This window comes from Pleurodeles waltl, chromosome 2_1 (genome assembly GCF_031143425.1).
Source record: "Pleurodeles waltl isolate 20211129_DDA chromosome 2_1, aPleWal1.hap1.20221129, whole genome shotgun sequence".
Lineage (NCBI taxonomy): Eukaryota > Metazoa > Chordata > Amphibia > Caudata > Salamandridae > Pleurodeles > Pleurodeles waltl.
Window position 1 is genome coordinate 902586718 of NC_090438.1, and position 19975 is coordinate 902606692.

The window sequence follows — 19975 nt, forward strand, 5'->3', positions numbered from 1 at the left end:
CAAAATGACGCAAATGCAGCGCTAAAAAAGTATGAATATGGGCCATAAAGAGCCCTGTTGTCACACCGATTTTCTTGAAAGGTTAGCTATAAACAGGAAATATTACCCGATCAAAGGAACCTTGAGTCCGTTTTTGCGTTTTGAAAGTGTATCTAGCAAAATTAGACTTTGATTAACACTTAAGAATATTTCAAGACTTAAGGCCGGATTAGAGTTTTGGCTGGCAGGAATTTACTCAAGAAAAGTACTCCGTTGTCCTAAGAGAGTACCCACCAACCAAACTTCAACTCAGTAGACATCTCTTGCATTTCCAGGAACTGCTGTTACGGCTCCGTCAACATAACATGAATGTTTGAGAGAAGAGACATTATTTTACCTATAAGGGTCATTAAAACCATTACAAAACATACAAATAAAAATAAATATGCACAAAATAGTAGTTTAATTGTCTAAAATACGACAGTGAAGTCTCCTTGCAAGGAATTTGAGCCCTAGTGTTACTCTGGTCCTAAAAACTTACAGGGCATGCAAAAGATAGATTAGTCATAATTTAAGGATTAGAAAATGAAAATAATAAATCAAATCCATAAATATACTGATAAAATGCAAATTCTAGACATTTAGGGCCACATTGCAATGCTGGTTAGTCGAACCGCCAAAACACTGCTGCCGCTGCCAGGTTGGTGGTGGTGAATGTTGTGGTCAGCAACAGCGGTGCCTAGTTTGGCATCACTGTGCTGATCACGACTTTCCTTTCCTCCAGCCTTTGCATGGGTGCGTCCCCAGCATGAAAAGGCTGGCGAAAAGGCAGAGATGGGGCCTCCTGTTAGCACACTCAGAAAGCACACTGTCTGCCATGGCAGACAGTGCGCATTCTGAGTGTGCTGTGCGAGGCGGCATTGGCCTCAGCTCTCTCTGAGAGCCAAGACCAATGCTGTTGTACTGTTTCCAATGGTCAACCCAACTGAAACATTGTAGTACAGTGGTAGGAAGGCCTACCGCTTGACAGCCGCTTCCCCACCACCATATTGGAGGTTTGACGGTCAAACAGACCGCCATCATAATGAGGCCCTTAATAACTGGCCATTAAAAAAAGATACTCATAGTATTCTGTGTACTTAAAACACCTGCAAGCCAACTGTGGGTTTTCCCCTTTGAAACACAAGATTAGTATTTGTCAACAGGTTTGCATCCCTGATTGGTTCAGTGGATCATGTAACCTAAGTTGTTGTGTTGCTTGAGAGGGAGAGAGCAGGACGGCTCCGTATCTAATAAGATATAACACTGGTGGTCCCCTGTCCTGGTGCACATTCTGGTGGAAAATTAAAAAAATATTGAATTAAAAACATGAAGTGAATGTGACATCAATATTGTGTTAAAAATATTGTCACTATAAAAATATTGAGGAACAGAAAATAGCAGATAGGGAGATCAGTTTTTATATATATATATATATATATATATATATATATATATATATATATATATATATATACACATATAGATGATATATATATATATTGTTTTTACAAATGTATATATTGTTTAGTTTATTATAGTTATATGACTTTTTTTAGTTAATATATTGGTTGTTGAATCATATTCGATGTTGATATTATTAGTGTAGTTGTTTTACATTTATTTTTCTAATTTTTACTGAGTAGTTACATGTTTTTCAATTTAATTAGTAGTTTATAGTTCAGTAGCTGTGTATTGAGCTTGTAGTGGAATTGTGTGAGAAGTTATAGTAATTGTAATTATAGTTTTTTATTTTTATTTAATCTTATGTTAATTAAATCTTTAATTGGTGACTAATTGTGTAAACGGATTACTGGATCAATTGTTTTTTAGTGCATTTTGTGATTTTGAATCTATATTTTAATTTTGTACAGTTTGGTTAGTAATTTACATTTTGTAGTGGCTTTTTGGGTTTGTAGGGGAATTAGGTGGGAACTTATTTAGATTATATATTTTTTTAGAAATGCATTTTTTATTTTAATTAAATATTTAGGGCCTCGTTAGGAGTTTGGCGATACCACCATGGGACCTCCAAAGTCGCTGGGAGGACGCCTATGCCATGGCGGTGACATCTCACCCGCCCTATTTCAATTTCTGTTGTAATAGAGCGTTCCAAATGGTCAGGCAGGTGGGAACAGTGCTATGAGGTAACACACATCTCCCTAAGTGCTAAGTGCTTCCTTGTAGCACAGAAGTAGCCAACCAGCACCCTCAGAATGCACACTAGCCTGGCAGGGGGGCCGCTGCATTGCCCATGCGAGGGACCCCCTGTTGCCCCCAGCACTTGTTCTCCACCAGTCTTTTCATGGCAGAGAACAAGGGTGTGATCTGCCAGGCGGCACTGAGTTCAACCAACCAAGACCGCCATCACCCCGTCAGAATCTATGTCCTAGGACCGCCAGCCTTGTAATGAGGCCTTCAATATGTAATTGATTGTTATTTTTAATTGCTTGTTTGTTATGTAAATTTATGTTTTTTAAAATAAATTTTGAATTGATTAATATAAGTATTTAATAGTAATATTGTATTTAGTATTGGTTTTAATTTTATTTGTTTATTTTAATTAATTTTTTTTATGTTAAATGATGTTGCAAAATTTATGTAGGGGAGGTTTGTTTTAACAATTGGGAGGGAAATGCATTTTATATTTTGTTTTAACAATTGGGAGGGAAATGCATTTTATATTTTGTTTTATTTGTTAAGTTATTTTTGTATTCGTTTTTTACATGTAAATTTTTGTTTAAAAATGATTATGATTTAGAAAGGTGTATTTAACCGTTTGTAAGTCCTACACTGTCAATGTTTTTTCTTACTTTGGAGTGGGAATGGTAAATGTAACTCCTACGAAGTCTAACACTTCCCCTACTGTTGATCCAATTGATATAGGATTAGTAAATGTAACCCCTCAAAATTCCAGCACTTTTCCTACTGTTGGTTGGATTTGAGTCGGAAAAGTAAGTCTGTCCCCTCCAAAGTCCAATACTTCATGTGGGGGTGAGAATAATAACTCTAACGCCTCCCAAGTCCCACTTTTTTCCTGATTTTGTTGGAGTAGAAATTTTAAATGTAACCCCTCCAGTGCTTCCCCTACTCTTACTTAAGTTGGAGCGTGAATAGTAAATCTAACCCCTCAAAAATCCATCACTTTCTCTTCTATTGTTTAGTTTAGTGTGGGAATTGGGAATCTAACCCTCCACAGTACAATATTTTCCCTGATTTTGCTTACGTTGGAGTGAGAATCGTAAATGTAACCCCTTAAAATTCTAACACTCTCCCTACTGTTATTTAGATTGAAGTGGGAATAGTACATCGAATCCATCCAAAATCCAACACTTTTCCTGCTTTTACTTATGTTGGAGGGAAAATAGTAAATCTAACCCCTCCAAAGACCAACACTTTCCCTACTCTTACTCATGTTGGAGTTTCGGATAGCCAATCCAACCCCTTGAAAGTCCAAGGCTTTCTCTTTTGCTTAAGTTGCAATAGAAATAGTAAATATAAGCCCTTCACATTCCAACGCTTTCCCTGCCTTTGCTTATGTTAGAGTCGCAATACTAAATCTAACCCCTCCAAGTGCAGCACTTTCCCCGCTTTCGTTTATGTTGTATGGAAATAGTAAATCTAACCCCTCCAAAGTCCAAGAATTTCCATAGTGTTGTTTTAATTGGAGTAGGAATGGTAAACTTAACCCCTCCAAAGTATAACACTTTCCCTGATTTTGCTCATGCTGGAGTGGGAATTGTAAATCTAACCCCTCCATAGTTCAACACTTTCCTTGTTTTTGCTTAGTTTGGAGTTAGAATAGTAAATTTAACCCATCCAAAGTCCAGGAGTTTTCCTATTTGTGCTTAAAATTGATTAGTTAAACTGACACTGTGTAGTCCAACACTTTTGCTATTGTTGTTTATTTTTGATTGTTACTTTTTAAATAGCCCAAAGTTAATGGTCTATCCATTGGTTATTGGTGTTAGTCTTGTTCTCTGTTCCATGTAATTACTCCAGTGCTATATTCCATGTGTTTACTCCAGTTTCTTTGTGGTATAGTACTGACTTAGGTGTGATCATTAGAGGGGGGGCTATGTGAGAAGGAAATGGTTGATTGAATTAATATATATTGTTAGGTTGCAGTGATATGGTTTCAAAGAAAGAGTGATTAAAATACACGTGATTTAGAGTGTGCAATATATAGATTGGAATGTAGAAGGTAGAAGGGAAGGAGAGGGGCATGCAAAATAACTAAGGGAGGGAAAAATTGAAAGTTTAAGTGAAGGTCAATTTTTCATGCAGGCTGTTAGCAATACAGGAGGGAGTTTTTTGCAATAGCATGCAACATGTGGACTCTGTAGAAAGAATCACATTTTAAATTGTTCTTCAAAGGAATTTGGCTTTTAATAGTGTTTCTAGAGACAGTGTCACTTTCAGAAGGTGGCAGATACTTGCCTTGCAAAATGCAACCCATGAGCTTGTTGAGACCCTTTACAAGCGACCGTCAAGCAGTGACATTTAAGCACATCCCAGTGAGCATAATTACCATTTGACTAAACAACACTATGGAGAGAGCTGTTGTGCACACCACCCTACTGCAGGTGCAATATAAATACTTGCAAACCTAGAAAGGACTCCTGTGTGTGCCTACTTCAGCAGCACACTACATACTATCAAGTATTGTTGGAGTTTATGCATGCAAATCATGTTAAACCATGCAAACTACACAAATAAACATGTTATTTTTAAAGGTTTTGATATACCTACCTTTTTAATGATATCATATTCCACAATACTTATGAAATTATGTTTTGGTGGTTTACATACAAAAAGTATGTAAACTTAATATTTTTGTACATAGTATTCTGGTGTCATGATATTGTTGTGCACAACATTCAGACATACAGGGGCATATTTATACTCCGTTTGCGCCGGAATTGCGTCGTTTTTTTTTACACAATTTCGACGCAAAACTAACTCCATATTTATACTTTGGCGTTAGACGCGTCTAGCGCCAAAGTCCATGGAGTTAGCGTCATTTTTTAGCGTGGACACCTACTTTGCGTTAATTATATGCAAGGTAGGCGTTCCCGTCTAAAAAATCGACTCCGAGGCATGTGCGTCGGATTTATACTCCTGGGCAAAAATCACGCCCGGGAGTGGGTGGGTCAAAAAAATGACGTACGGCCGCTTTTGCGCCGTTTTTTAGTGCCTGCAAAAGGCAGGCGTTAAGGGACCTGTGGGCTCTGAAGGAGCCCAGAGGTGCCCTCCCATGCCCCCAGGGACACCCCCTGTCACCCTTGCCCACCCCAGGAGGACACCCAAGGCTGGAGGGACCCATCCCAGGGACATTAAGGTAAGTTCTGGTAAGTATTTTTTTTAAAAAAAATTGTGGCATAGGGGGGCCTGATTTGTGCCCCCCTACATGCCACTATGCCCAATGACCATGCCCAGGGGACAGAAGTCCCCTGGGCATGGCCATTGGGTAAGGGGGCATGACTCCTGTCTTTGCTAAGACAGGAGTCATTTCTATGGGGGTTGGGAGTGAAAACAAAATGGCGCAAATCGGGTTGAGGCGAAAAAATTGCCTCAACCTGACTTGCCCCATTTCTTGACGCCCAAGCCCCATATCCCCCTACGCCGGCGCTGCCTGGTGTACGTAGTTTTTTTTAACGCACACCAGATGGCGCCGGCGGCTAACGCCGGCTAACGTCATTCAATAAATACGGTGCCCGCATGGTGCTTCAGAATGGCGTTAGCCGGCGCTAATTTTTTTGACGCAAAACTGCGTTGGCGCAGTTTTGCGTCAAAAAGTATAAATATGGGCCACAACCCTTTCACGACACATACACTTTTGCACTATAGTGCTCTGGTTAACATCCAATTTGTAGGAACAGATACTGCAACCTCCAGTTTCATTCCTATTTGAGCAACTAAGAGCACTCCCCTGGGCTCTCTCACTCACTTCCCTGCTTTATGTACATTAAACCCCTAATGTATTATTTTAAAGCAACAATGTCAAGCCACACTGTATCATTTTGGCACCCTTAAAAGAACATAATATTGAAATGTTTACTGTTTTACTTGTCTCTTTATCAAATCTCATAGCCACAAACATTGCACAATTAATCTCTTACTAAAAAGATGAGATTGGTTGTTTTATTTTCATAAAGCATTACACTTAGGAAGCCGGATTCACATTCATTCCTAAGAAAGGCAAATTAAAATCAAGAGCTATTTAAAGGCATGTCAGCATTGAAACCTTCAAAGTACTACAGTGACTGCTGCAAGCAGAGAAAGGCTTTTGCGACTTATCCAAAGGGGTGGAGGAGGGACAATTTTAAATAGCTTTACACAGCCACTGAGTTTGGACATTGCAGGGTCCCATTGACATTTGCTCACTTGTTATTCCCTTACTTTTTTTTGGTCAGGTATGTACTAGGACCTCAGCAGCTCCAACACACGGGCTACTTATGAGTTATGGACAGGCCAAGGAAATCAAAGGAGAGCTGAGTCAGAGGCCTGGATTACCTCCTAGGACTAAATCACAAAATGTTAGCTGAGCAATCAAGACATTGGGCGAGTAAATGATACAGGAAACACCCTGTAAAAGAGGCTAAAGACATTTTCCGATGAGTGGCAGTGGATGACTTTTGAATGTGGTGAGGCATAAAATTTGGTGGCACGATTGAGGGAACAAACAAACCTGACTGAACTATGGTGGCTTGCAGAGTTTCTCCCCTCCACCTCAGGACAATTTGTTTAAAAAAGAGCGGTAAATTTTAAAGCTATTTTTGACAAAGACGTTTGTGAAAAAGCAATAAGGTTTATAAAGCAGTTTTGAAGGTGTAGTTTTTTTGTCTTCATACACCTCAGGCACCAATGCAACCCCCTGGTTCCAATGTTGCATCCTTCTATAGGGGGAGAAAAAAAGGCCATGGAGGTGTTTGCCCCATGTTTCAGGTTACCCTTATCCAAGACCCGCATAGCTTCAACCATAGCAACAGAAGGTGTAATCATTGGACAGTGTATGAGCTCACCACAGTGTTAACCAAACTCTTCACCATTCCCACCATCCCAACAGAAGGGCCTAAACCTTTTTACTCTTAGAAACACCCACTGTGAAATCCATTCTAGATATGTAAGAAAGAGCATTAAGCCAATCTGTACACAAGATAGGGACAACGGCCACCCATTTCCTAAATGTTTTCCTTTGGGCCAATTGCACCATATAAAAGAGCAGTGTGGACTATTCGCCAGGGAGTCTTGCCACATCCTCTGCTACCTTGAAGATAATTAGCCTGATACCTACCTTCAAGTTTATCCCCAGTATGCGTGTGACAATCTTATCCACATTCTCCCAAAATTGTTGGATCCCAGGGCACTCCATAAACATATGAATGTCAGTCGCTTTCTCTAGTCCACACTTTAGGCATTTAGCAGGACCCCCTTTCCCATCTTTGGGATCCTACATGGCATCCAGTAGGCCCTGTGAAAGGAAAAAAGATGACTCCTTCTCAAAGAAGCAGGGTTGACAATATTATATAGAGTGTGCATCAATACTTGCCATAGATCTTGGAGCTGCGTCTTGGGCAAGTATCCTCCTCAGAGCTCTTCGAGAGGGTAAAGTCCCTGTCCAGATTTTCCAACAGCTCCAAAAACCATAATAATACTTCCTTCTTCCCAGGCATTTTTTGACTAGTGGTTCCTCCAGATGGTTAAAGGGTCTGATATCAAAGCTCAAGTTCTGGGACCAACTTTTTAGTTGCAAGTACTTGAACCTAGAGAGGTTGCCATCTATTATGGCCAAAAGCTCTTGTCAAGGAAGAAGCTTTCCATCGGATGTAAGTTGGCCCCATGTTTGCATGCCTACTGACTTAATGGATAGAGCTAATTTATTGTTGGGACACTCTGGGGTGCCCGGGAAGTCCCAGATAGGAGCAAAGTTACTATAGTATTCCAGTTTTATGGTTTTTCGAATACGAAACCACAGCCTGACCATAACCTGTAGTACTTTCAACTTCACTTTTTTGAAATACTTAAAGGTATATTTGCTAAGTTTTAGCGCCGTGCTTGCATCACAAATGTGATGCAAATCAACACTAAATCTTTTTTTGACTAAATCACGCAAAAGTAGCGCAAAACATCACACAGCACTGCTTTGCATTACTTGGCGCCAAGGGGCATACCATGGGGGGGTCCCAAGCACCACCTAAGGTTTCTGATGCTAAACCCTACTTACTGAAAAAAGTAGACAGAGTTTAGCATCTGAAAATAGTACCTACTTCAACCAGGCACTATCACTGAGAAATGCTTTAATTTCTGATTTATTTTCTGACTTTGCATGTGTGCTGCACTGTACAGCACACCTGCAAGGTGGTAAAAGTTTTAAGGTTAGTCTAAGTACAGTATTTTTTATTGAAAGAGTATCCTCCCAGTACAAAACCTATGCTAGTTTCACGTAGACACCCTTGCATTGTGGTGCAAAGGTGTGTACGTGGTACACGGCAGCACATTTCTGCACCTGCGCTACGGAGAGGGGAGGAGAGTGCCATTATTCTGTACACATGGTGGTCTCCTGCTCTCTTCTTCTCTTGCAGCACAGTGCAGCATTTGCTGCTGCTGCACTACGCTGCAGGATTATTTAGTAAATCTGGGTCTTAGTGTCCCCAAATTTAGACAAAAAGTGGTTACTAGCACCTCAGAGATCTTTTAGCATGGCCTTCAGCAGCAAACCTATCTAGGAACAATCAGGGGAGGTAAAAAGTATTCTAACATTCTTCCACTGGAAGGCCCAAGCCTAGTTCTGCATATCATGGAGCTTCGGTCCCCCGTCCGTCCTTCTGTGAAGTTTCTTCCACAATATCCTTGTGCCCGTATGTGCTCAAATAAGAGTTGATAGCTTGTTGTATTTTATCTACCCACTCCTTTCTAAAGTGTATGGGTATTTTATTAAAAAGAAAGGTACATTTAGGTAGAATAAATGTCTTCTCTAAATTAATTCTGCCAAAGACCAACAATGGAAGGTGAACCAAACTCTTCATTAGTTTAGTCGATTGCAATAGAACTTTGGCAAGATTCACCACCGGAATCATGTTGGTATCTTCTGTGATATTTAAGCCCAAGTATTTCATATTGCTTTTGACTAGAACATTATTGCTACCCTGATTCCAAACCATAATCTGTTTTTCCTACATTAACTAAATAGCCAGAGACCTTTCTCACCTCCGATGTCAAATGGCCAATAACTGGAAGGGCAGTCTATAAATTCAAGGTGTATAGCATACGGTCATCCACATATAGGGTGACTTTTTTCTCCCAGCCATTGCAAGTAAAGGGAATTATGGAAGAATCTTTTCTGATCCTCCAGGCTCAAGGCTGAATGTAGAGATTAAAAAACAAGGGGGAGAAGCGGGCACCCTTGTCTCAAACCTCTAGATATCCTGAAAGCTGAGGTTAAACTGCCATTCACTAAGACTCTTGCTGAAGGGTCTCTGTAAATCAGACGAACAGCTCTCCCAAAATTTTCTACCGCATTATTGTGTTGTAAAATGGTGACCAGATAGGTCCAATTTGCCCTATCAAAGACTTGAGCTGAATGTTGGTATTGCCCCCATGACAGCGGTGTGAGATGCACTTAAGGGTTTTCTAATGGGGAAGATAAATAGTTTATCAAGCTTTAGGAATAAGAAGAACAAGAAAGAGATCATGAAGTTGGAGCCTGGAATGACGAAAGTGGAAGTGCTATTGTCAACAGAAGCTAAAACCAAGGAGGTCCCAGCCTTAGGAATCAGACTTTGGGTGCTTAGGGAAGAATTGGCTGCACTACTGGAGGCCAGTGTGAGCTAGGTAGTGAGTAAGCTAGGTCGTTTTAAATATGGAGAGAAAACAGGGAAGCTTCTGGCTTGGAAGATTAAATCAGACTGGGCAAGGAACGCTGTTAAGGGAATAAAGAGTGACGTGGCGGAGTCTATCTTGAGATCAGTGCTGATATAGAGAAAACCTTTCAGTTTAAAAAAAAAAAAATGTGTATACTGAGGACTTGCAGATAATGGGGGAGATTAATAACCATTGGTTAGTTTCACAGGCTCAATCCATTCTATCAGTAAATGATTCAGTGTGCTTTGAATGATTGTATTACCCAGTTAGATAATAAAGAGGTTACTAAACAGGGTAAAGCACCAGGCCCAGATGGTCTTCCAGTTGGGCTTTTAAAGGCCCTAGGCTATTTGATTCTCCCTTTTATGGCCAATTGTTTGGGGAGAGTTTTGAGCAGGGGCCTCAGTTGCCACAATCTTGGTAAAAGGCAACAGTTATGTTAATCCTGAAATCTTGGGAAAACCCTTTTATATGTGAATCCTACTGACCAATCTCTCTCTTAAACAGCAGTTATACAATAGTTGTGAAGGTTTTAGCAGAGAGGTTAAGTGGAGTAGTTGGCAGCTTGCTGCACACAGACCAGAAGGGGTTTGTGAAGGGAAGATACCTAAACACATTCATTTATGGCCTTCTTGGTTCCATAGATTTGGCCACAACCCTGAATATCTCTGTAGCTATCTTAGCACTAGACGCCACAGAAGGTGTAGTCTTGAAATGTTTAAAAACCTAAAAAAATTGAGTTTTCAGGTGAAAATCGGGAAGAAAACTTTGTGGTATTAAGAATTTCGACAGTTACACAATGCTTTGCTATTTTATGATAGGTCAATGATGTGGCTAGACTGCACAACGATCTCACTAGCAAGTGCTTAAATCACTAGAGGTATTTCACTGGTGTTACTGAGTGGAACTGGCATACTAGAAACACAGAGAGAGCAGGTGCCTTAACCTCAAAAGATATTTTAAAATGTCGTCTGTTTGCGACCATTTAAGTATACCAAAACAGATATTGTCACCTTTGTCATTGCTATGTCCTCAGCCAGACTTCTGTCAATGAACCCAACTTCACGCTATCTGGGGCAGATCTCACAAGCTACTCTGCCAGACCTAACCCAGGCGTTGATCACTGTACTACTTTAAAAGTACTTATCACACCACTTACGGCTAGGAGGGACCACAGTACAGCTGTTGCTGCTATTACAGTGAGTTTATCAGGGGCGATCCAGCACTGGTTCGACAGTGAATTTTAATAAATCTGGTGATAAAACTATTAAGTAGGATTACCAGTACATCTGCGCTCACCCAGTGCCAGGGTGTACACACTGCTCTTATAAATGACCTTACTCTTTCCAGAGCTGGAACCATCACACTATTCTAACATGGCAGCTGAAACCAGGCACAGGAAACGATTTGGTGTTGACACCATCTAACTGCTCTGCAAAAACATTTCAGTCCATCAAGCGTACGGACAAGCACAGAACTCGATACATGCACCTCTTTCACATTATAAAGAAGATCACCCTACTGCTCTACTAAGGGCCTGATTTAAGAAAGTGGCACTGGCCTGATTTAAGGAAAGTGGCCAACGCTCCCTAACACCCCCATGTGTGTGCCGTATCTAAGACACGGCACACCATGGCGGTAGTTAGGTAACTAGTGTCAAAATTGTTAACTCTCGTTCGGAGCTTTGCAGGATTAGCATAAAAAATGTTGATGCTAATCCTTCAAAGCCCATTGAGACCCATTGAGAGCAGGCGTTAAAAGTGCCAAAAAATAAATGATGCAAGGAAAACTCTTAGATTTCTTTGCACCATTTTTTTGAGCCCCCTAATAAGGGAATGCCCCTTTTGCATACATTATGCATGGTGCAGGCATAATGTAGCGCAAATCGTTTCAAAGTGGTGCACTGCAAACATTGCATCACTGTGTAAATATGGCGCTGCGATTTTGGCCTCGTGGGGCCACATTAGCGTTAAAAAAAATATATGCCAATGTGGCACAAGGAGGCTCTTAAATCTGCCCCTATCTTTGGCCTACCGGGTCTGGGAAATCCACAAAGCCCTGTGAACACACCGAAACACATTTCAGTTTCCCAATGCTCTCCCAATGCACCTCATATTTACAAGAAAGTGGCGCATCGGTCTATATGCACCACTTTTCTTGCATCACCCCTGCCCCACCTAACGACTCCATAGTTGCGCCGTATTTACAAAACGGCGAACCATGGTGGATGTTAGGACAATAGCATTAACATTTTTGCCGCTATTGTGGTGCTTTGCCGCACTAGAGTCAAAAATGTTGACGCTAGTGCAGCGAAGCACAAGGAGTCCCATTGATTAAAATGGGTGCCGCATTTTAATGCCTGCTTTGAGCAGGCATTAAAAATGCCTGAAAAAATAGCGCAGTGAAATATAAATTTCACTGCGTGATTTTTTGGGCCTCCCTGCGTCGGAACACCCCCTTGCATACATTATGCCTGACGCAGGCATAATGTGGCACAAGGGGTTGCCAAATGACGCAATGCAAACATTGAGCCACTTTGCAAATACGGTGCGGGGGAAAAGCCACCTTAGCATTAAAAGAAATTACGCTATGGCGGTGCTTGGGGCTTCTAAATATGCCCCTAAAGGCTGGAGCCTAAATACTACTGTCTCACTGCACATCAACCTATGCATGGTTAGGAACCCCACATCACTCAGTCCGTACATCTCAACACATCAAGGGTCAGGAGCCCCACAACACGGCTCTGCCATTACGGATTACACTGATGTGTAAATGCACACCCACTTATGCAGTGCTGGGCGCCCAGTGCAACTTGGCAAGTTATTCTCAACCCTTCGAGGAAGCCCGGGATCACTTCATGACTCACTCCTTTACCCTCATAAAGGGTGCGTCTACAATAGCACAAGGAAAGCAGGTCTACAAAAACAGAAAGCTTTTCAAAAAATTAAAAACTACCACGTGCTCTGCGAAATTAAACACTAACCCGCGCAAAGCATTGTACTTTGCTGCTAAGGAGCAGAAAGCAGCAGACATCCTGTGGCTGAATACATAGTGTGTGACTGGGAAAACAGATCTCAAATCCCAGCTTCCCATCTATATCAAATTGTGCGATCCTATTGTAGTGGTAGAAATGAAGGAAGCGAGGCAATTGCATTTGCGTTTTAAATTGCTCTTTATTTTCCTGCCATTAAACAATAAGGCCCACGGGGAGCCGCCGCGAGCACAGCCAGCCGCATCGTGCGCGCTCCGCTTGTCGGTCCCCTCGCGCCACCCCCGACATCACGACCATCCTCGATCCGGATTGGACGTGACATCAGGAGGCAACCTAACATAGAGGAAGGACCACATTCTGCCGCCCGCGTCTCGTGCGTTAACTCACGTACGACATCTCCCCTTTTAACAGAACAAGAAACCTTATGGAACTTCATCTCATGACAAAATCTTCGAACCTCTTGGGAGCTCGGATATGCCTCACTGGCCTGCTCGGAGTAATATACTGGGGTGAACCCACCCTGCCGGCGCCTGCACCCTCTTGGCCTGAACTCATTACGTTGTGACTGTCGCTCTTCGCAGGTTCGGGCCTGCTACCATTCTGTCCTTCGGCATCCACCAAGCCGCACCATGCTTTCTCACACCGATCTGCACTTCCATGTCCGATCCGCCCTCGCATAGGGGGCGTATTCACACACTCCTCGTCGTCTGTGACTACATCCCTAGCTTCGTGCCTTTGCCACTCATCCACATCGTTCGTGCTCTCGGCCCCACACACACGACTACCTCTCATGATGATTTCCTCTTGACCAGCCTTGAGCCTGACGATGTCGTCCTTACTCCGCCACCCCCCTCCTTCCAAACAGACTGCCCCTCTTGTCACTCCTTGCACACGTACAGGGGTTTGAAACACAGACTCTCCTTTCATCACCTTGTTAGGTTTCTTCACCAATACCCAATCCCCCTGCACTATATTTTTAGTTTTGGCTCTGTTCACGATGTCAGCATACCGCTTGTTGCTTTCCTGTTTAGCCATTATTCTTTCTTTGACTCTCAAACTCTCATCAGATACCACCTCAATTTCCTCCCTCATGTCATACCACTTATTGAATTTGGGGGTAAGCTCACTCATGCATCTTCTCCCTCTCATCAAGTAGAACGGAGTGTGTCCCGTAACTTCATTGGGCGTGTTATGAAAAGTGTGCACCTTGTCCGCCAGAAACGCTTTCACATCCATGTTGGAGGCGACTGCCTGTTGCACGCCCTCTTTGAGGAATCTATTCATCCGCTCAACCTGCCCATTGCTCTTCGGGCTGTACAATGGGGTCTTCTCCTGCTTTATCCCTAATCTGGACAGAAAATCCGTCATCTGCCTGGACACCAGCTGGGTGCCATTGTCAGACACCATGATCTTCGGCTGCCCCTCAATCGCGAAAATTTTCGTCAGTGCCTTGATCACTCGTTCAGTGGTAACTTCCCTGACGAACTTGTAGTGGATCCATTTGGAGAAGTAATCCGTGATGACGATGAGATGTCTACAATCGTCTGGTAGCAGGGTAAATGGGCCCGCGAAATCAATGGCAATCTTGTTCCATGGGCCAGCAGGAATGTCCACCAGCTGCAGCTCCCCTTTCGCCGTCTTCCAGTGCTTGTCGGCCCTTAAACACGGTCTGCATCGATCAATGAAGCTGCTGACGTCGCTGCACATCCCTGGCCACCAGTAGTACTGCTTGAGGAGATTTTTGGTAGCGGTACTGCCCGGGTGGCCCTTGTGGGCAATCCTGATTAGCTTGTCTCTCAAACCTTCCGGAGGCACGAACAACTCGTGTCTTTTCACAAAGCCGCCCTCAATGGTAAGTTCGGAGCTAACCTGTTGGAAACTCCTGAGTGCTCTGTGCAAGTTCCGGACCGGGGGCCAACGAGCCGTCATGTAGTCCATCACCCTTCGAATAGTCGTGTCCTTCTCCTGAGCCGTCAACCACTCCGATATGGATCCCTTGCACATAGCTGTTGCGTCAACCATTGCTACCACGCATTCCGTGTCATCCAGGGAACCGTCCTCCTCATCCGTGACCGGTATGCGCGATAGGCAATCCGCCCTGCAATTGAGGCCACCCTTGATGTGTCTGATGATGAAGTGATATTCTTGCAACTTGGACAGTAAACGTAGGAGCCTCGAGCTGGCTTTGCCATTGCCACATCCTTCACCGTCCATCATGTATATCAGGGGTTTGTGGTCAGTAACCAGTTCGAACTCCCTGCCCCACAGATAGTTCCTCAGTTTCTCCCCGGCCCAGACGCATGCGAGCGTCTCCCTCTCGATGGTGCTGTAGTGCTTCTCTGCTTCGTTCAATGACCGGGATATGAATGCGACTGTGTTCTCCTTCTTCCCTTGGAATTGGCAAAACACTGCGCCGATACCCTTGGCACTAGCGTCAACCGTGATTACGTTCCGGAGATCCTTGTTGTACGGCTGTAATACTGGAGCCGCGGTGATTGCCTGCTTGACTGATTCAAAGGCAGCGCTTTGTTCCTGTGTCCACATGTATTTTTCATTCTTCCGCAGCAGTTTCCTTAGAGGCTCCACGGTGGTCGCGTATCCTTGCATGAAATTGGAATAGTATTCACTGAGTCCCAGGAACGACCGCAAGGCGTCTTTGTCTCCTGGGCAAGGGGCATCTCGTATGTCCCTCACTAAGTCATCTTTAGGCGCAATGCCATTTGGGGTAAGCACATGCCCTAAGTATTCGATCTTCCCTTCCATGAACTTGCATTTGTCCTTGGAGACTGTCATCCCCCTTTTTTTTAGCCCCTCCAGCACTCTGCCTAGCAGTTCCAGGTGCCCCTCCTCATCTTCCGTGTGTACCAGAATGTCGTCCTGGAAGGCTTCAACTCCCTTCATATCACAGAAGAGAAGGTCCATCAGCTTTTGGAAGACGCCCGAGGCCGATGCAAGGCCGAACGGAAGACGGACGTACCTGTATGCTCCAAACGGGGTAATAAAAGTGGTCAATTCCTTGGAATCCTCTGTGAGACATACCTGGTGGTATGCGGACTTCAGGTCTATTAGGGTGAAGAACCTCGATCCTGATGTGGAAGATAATATCTCCTGAATGTTAGGCAGAGGATGGCAGTTCACCAGGATATTTCTGTTCAAGGATCGCAGGTCTACACAGAGCCGAATGTCCCCTGTCCTCTTCTTCTTGGACACCACGATTGCGGACACCCACTCTGATGCACCTGCTTCCTCTATTACTCCTTCCATTTTCAGCCTATCCAGAACAGCCTTCAGCTCCCCCTTTACCGAAAGAGGAATCGTTCTGACCTTGTGCTTAATTGGCATGGCACCCTCTTTCAACCGTATGGCAAGCACAAATCCTCTTACACACCCTACCTTGTTTTCAAAAACGGAATCAAATTTATCGAGAACCTCAGCTAATCCTTCATGCAAATCCTCAGGCTGCACGTAATTGACCCAATCATCCCTCAGAACTATGGGATCTTCCGCCCCAGGGACTAGCATCACACCCAGCTTCGCCAGGTCCTTCCATCCCACAAGGCTCCTCCCTTTTTCAGCCACATATATCTTTGTTCTCACCGTGCGCCCTCGAAAGGTGAGGGAGTCCCAGAAGTACCCCCTCATCAATATGTCGTGTTCCCCGAATGCCTTTGGATTTACATCCGTCTTATGCAGTCGCACATTCTGCCATTTCAAATCAAATGTCCTATCAGAGATCAGGGTAAGGGGGGAACCAGAATCAGCCGTAAATGGCAATGCTACCGCACCAATCATGACGGAGCCAATAGGCCCCTTCACTCTTCCGTCCTCATTGTCAATGGACAGCACGATGTCCGCATCCGTGTCACTATCGCTCACCGAGCTCACTTTCATGCCCGTACTATATTTCTTGGCTTTACACACTGCCGCAAAGTGGCCCACCTTCCTGCATTTAGAACAGCTTTTGTACAAGGCAGGGCAGGTCCTGTTGTCCGCTAAGTGGTCCCTTGACCCACATCTAAAACAAGCGATCGGCCTCCTGCCTCCCCCTCTATCGCTCGCCGCCCTGTCTGGATTCTTGGGCGCATGTTTATGTCTGTCCTGCACATAGAACACATTTGAAGCCTGACTAGTGCTCGCCAGTTCCTTAGAAGACATCATGGAGCGTTCCATTGCCTTTGCAATGGCCATCACTTCCTTTAGTGAAGGGTTCCTGCATGAAAGCAACCGTTCCTGCACTTTCTTAGAATAGCAGTAGAACACCACCTGGTCTCTGATGTAAGTATCAGTCATCTCCGCAAATTCACAATCTTGGGCCAAAACTCGTAGGCACGCAATATACTCTTCGATAGTCTCTCCTTCCTCCTGTTTCTGCAGTGCGAATTTATGGCGCCCCACCATGATGTTACATTCCTCAGCATACTGCAACTCCAGTCGCTTAACGGCCTCCTGGTATTCATTCAGAGGAGCAGTAGCCCCAGGAGGATTCACATAAACCGGCAAGCTATCAAAAACTTCCTGGCCAGCCTTCCCCAACAGTCCGAATAACAGCGACTTTTTCCGCTCGGGGCTATACCCCTTACCATCAATGGAGACGATATAGTTCTCAAATGCGCGCAGCCATCCCTTCCATTTCATGCACGGCTTACCAGGAGAGTCCAGGAAGAGAGGAGGCACACAGATATTACCGGCCTGCGACATGACCGGAAAGCGGGCACCACACCCGGAGAGACCGCGTGACACAGGTGCAGCAGCAACTATGGAAGGCTTCTAGACAGCGCGGAAGGATACCCCAGCACTCCGGATAGCCGGGGACCACCAGTACTCCGGCCACTTCCAATGTGGTGTACACACGTTGACAGGAAACCCGGGGCACGGGCCTACTGCCTGGTCCTCACGTGGCAGGGGTCGTCAAAGATCACTCGCATAGAGCTCCCCAGCATCAGCTCACCGGAGGCAGTGCACGTGGTCATCGGGGAGGAGATATCAGCACGCCCCGCCGGCATCTGGAGACATCACGCAAGTTGGGCTACCTTCGTGGGCCATATTAGAAGCTGTGATCCTCGTCGCCATTTGTAGTGGCAGAAATGAAGGAAGCGAGGCAATTGCATTTGCGTTTTAAATCGCTCTTTATTTTCCTGCCATTAAACAATAAGGCCAACGGGGAGCCGCCGCGAGCACAGCCAGCCACATCGCGCGCGCTCCGCTTGTCGGTCCCCTCGCGCCGCCCCCGACGTCACGACCATCCTCGATCCGGATTGGACGTGACGTCAGGAGGCAACCTAACATAGAGGAAGGACCACATTCTGCCGCCCGCGTCTCGTGCGTTAACTCACGTACGACACCTATGCAAATGATTTTAATTCACTGTGCCTCCATTTAATTGACCATGAAATCTGTGGCCACCTTTAGGGAAATTCAGTCTAGGATGACTGCTATATTAAAAACTAACGTGTACCGTTGAAGACATAACCTGTTTTTAGTATAAAAGTGTATTTAGAATGTTTTGCATGGTGTTTCCAACACAGGGGCTTTTTATCCAATGTGGCTAAGCAGGAAAATCAAAGGTGAGCTGAGCCAGATATCTGGCTGGCCTACCTCCTACAGTTAAATCACGAATCACCAAACTTCAGCAGCCGCCACTGCTTGGAAGAGTTCTGAGGAAACCTGCTAATCCGACTGTGATCATTGAGGAAAATCAGCCCAATGGCGCAGTTTGTGCATGCCCTTCAGGAAAGATAGGCACTCATTTGGAAATAGGCCTCTGCAGGCTGATTGAATAAGATGACATGACTGGCAGTTTTAATATACTCAAAACCACCAACATATTAAACAGAAAATCATGGTACTGACACATCTGTCAGTCGACACCATGTCATTGAGGAAGAAAGTTATTTACCATGAACACCAGAACGCATTTGGGGGCATATTTATGAGCCCCTAGCGCCACCGGAGCATCACTTTTTATCCGGTGGCGCTATGCCCTGCACTGTCTTTACAAAGTGGCGTTAAGCCACTTTTTGTGGCTTAACGGCTCCTTGTAAATAACACCTTCACACGCAGCCCTTTACATGGAAGTGGCATGTAATGAGCATTGCTGTGGGTGTGCACAGCAACACCCATTGTATTTGGATGCAGCCCCAGATTTATGAGTTATTGTAAACCTCAGACAGCGCCAACATCTAACGGCACCCCATGGATGGCGTTAGCAAGGTGCAACAAGGAGGAATACTTTTATTCCTCCTCGTTTCTTGCTTTTTCTATGTTTGCTGCATTGAGCAGCACGCATAGAAAGAGCAAAATGCCAGAAATGATTGTTTATGTGCCAAATCGCCATTAGTGATTGTTTATGTGCAGGAAGGGACACCTTCCCACACATAAACAATCAAACCCCTCAACGCAGATATCCTTACACGATGGTGCAAGGATGCCTGCGTTTGCGCTAGGCAGCTCAATTTAGCACCAGCACAGGGGACAAAACAGGGGTGCGCCGTATTCAATTAAATACAGCACATCAATGCATTGTGAAGATCACAGAGCGCAGCGCTGCCAATCTTGGCGTAGCGTCCTACTCTGTCATTTTCCTTTAAATTTGGGCCTTAATCTCTTATGCTGGATGAAAGTTTTTTTAAAGATATGTTCATATCTAGGTGGCATTTGAAAGGCTCACATAGGTATGTATGCTAAATAGAGCTGTCATGGGGCTTTATCTATGAGTGACAGACATAAGATGATGGACACTGTATCCATAAGTACCTCCCAGGCCACATTTGTGTGTAGTGGGATTTGTCATAAATCTTTTCAAGGGATATGTATGCCTAAAATAATTTCACCCTAATTGGGCATATGGATCAATTGGTATGAGATGTAGAGTATATGATGATTGATTATCAAAAGATGGCATACCTTTAATTCTACAGACTGCCCTGTTTTACACTGGAAGCAGTCATAAGAACGCTTTTCTTTCTCTCCGGCCTGCCATTATTGAACTGATTGCTATGGCCCCCAAGGCCATAGTTTTGGGAGACTTCAATATACATCTCAAAGATAAATATGATATGGCCACGGGTGAGTTTCTGGACCTGATGTCAAGCCTTGATTGGG

At 44.1% G+C, this 19975-nt stretch overlaps 1 protein-coding gene across 2 annotated transcripts in view; it reads left to right on the forward strand.

The window, feature by feature from the left end:
• ADTRP (androgen dependent TFPI regulating protein) overlaps positions 1-19975 on the forward strand; it is a 449162-nt gene that overhangs the window by 199260 nt on the left and 229927 nt on the right. The gene's annotated exons all lie outside the window — the stretch shown is intronic.